General features: G+C 31.1%; 1 non-coding gene across 1 annotated transcript; it reads right to left on the reverse strand.

Annotated features, from left to right (window-relative positions):
* Positions 1-1,815: 1,815 nt before the first annotated feature.
* Positions 1,816-1,887, reverse strand: TRNAM-CAU (transfer RNA methionine (anticodon CAU)). The gene has a single exon. It is a non-coding gene; the product is annotated as a tRNA-Met (tRNA).

The raw sequence follows: 1,887 nt of genomic DNA on the forward strand, positions 1-1,887 counted from the left end.
ATAATTCCGTTTTTTAATCTTTGTACCATGCATTAGTACCTGATAACGTATAATGTCTATTTACTTACAGAAATTATTTTATTAACTATTAAAACCTAGCTACTAGGAGGCTTCTTACTGCTTCATGCTGGATGAATAATTACCTTTTAAATTTTCTAAGTACTCTACAAAGATTGATCTCAGATGGTGATGAACATCCTACAGCTTATAAATCACAAACATAAAAAAATCAATTAATATGAGCAAAAAAATGTGGTGTGCATATTTTCCTGTATTAATGTACGCTGAATATATTCCTCTAGTCTGCCAAGTTTGCATATTTAAGTAATAAAAGTGTTTTTGTTTTCTTTTTTTTTTTTTTTTTTTAAATCAAACTCTATATTCTTTGCTAGATGTATGAGTTTCAAATTGGAATGTATTTCAGAACGTTTGCTAAGTAGAGATACTTCTGGAGACCGAGGATATTACTCGAATCAAGTGACCACCACGTCTCCAGATTTCAACGCTATAGAACACGTCTGAGACAGGGAGACGAATTGCTACTAGATATTCCCCCTCTAAAAAACAAACGAGGAGTTATCCTGCTCTGAAAGATGAGTGGGTCAGTTTATCTCAAGAAACCCGGAATCACTTTGTGTTAAGCATGGTGAGTCGTTGTAAGAGCTGCATTGCAACTCTCACAATATTGTACATATTCCATACTGAAATGTCTCTCCACATTGTTTTCTGTAAGGACTGTAGCACATCAGTTCCTTGGGAAATTTGCAACTTTTGACATAAAAGTATTGCAATTTAATTTGTACAAAATTTATAATACATTTTTGTGTAATGTATTTTATCAGTATGCTGCCAATAATTTTATGCGCACATTTTCCCGGAGTAATGAATTTTTTTTTTCATAATACGGGTAAATATGTAGTTCATCCATAGCTTTTGGACGCCCATTAATTTAACTGGAAATAATGGAAAAGTGAATTGACAAAGACAACAATGATGATAAATTAAGATGAAGGCGTAGTAGAATCGCGCCTTCTCCATAAACATCTGGTTTCTGATTTATATCATTATACTTTTCCGTATTATACAACCTGAACGTCTCAGTTTTTGTTTATTTTTAAAATTAGTAGCTGAGGTTAAACTACGCACCCCTATTCCAGATTTCTTTTCTTTTAAAGCATTTTTTTTAAATGCATAACTTATCTTCACGCTTTAAACCAATGCAAAACTTTATTTTCTTGCTGAGATTTCAATTTACAAAATCAGGCCAAAGGGAACCTGTTTCGTATTTCATTTAAGTATGCAGTAATTAAATGATATATATATATATATATATATATATATATATATATATATATATATATATATTTTTTTTTTTTTTTTTTTTTTTTTTTTAAAATGCTTTAAAAGAAAAGAAATCTGGAATAGGAGTGCGTAGTTTAACCTCAGCTACTAATTTTAAAAATAAACAAAAACTTTTATTACTTTTATTACTTAAATATGCAGACTTGGCAGACTAGAGGAATATATTCAGCGTATATTAATACAGGAAAATATGCACACCACATTTTTTTGCTTATATTAATTGATTTTTTTATGTTTGTGATTTATAAGCTGTAGGTTGTTCATCACCATCTGAGATCAATCTTTGTAGAGTACTTAGAAAATTTAAAAGGTAATCATTCATCCAGCATGAAGCAGAAAGAAGCCTCCTAGTAGCTAGGTTTTAATAGTTAATAAAATAATTTCTGTAAGTAAATAGACATCATACGTTATCAGGTACTAATGCATGGTACAAAGATTAAAGAATGGAATTATTAGCAGAGCGTGGTTTCGATCCACGGACCTCTGGGTTATGGGCCCAGCACGCTTCCACTGCGCCACTCTGCT

The sequence above is a fragment of the Typopeltis vanoorti genome, chromosome 5 (genome assembly GCF_054136105.1).
Source record: "Typopeltis vanoorti isolate ZY-2024b chromosome 5, IOZ_Tvanoo_1.0, whole genome shotgun sequence".
Classification (NCBI taxonomy): Eukaryota; Metazoa; Arthropoda; class Arachnida; order Uropygi; family Thelyphonidae; genus Typopeltis; species Typopeltis vanoorti.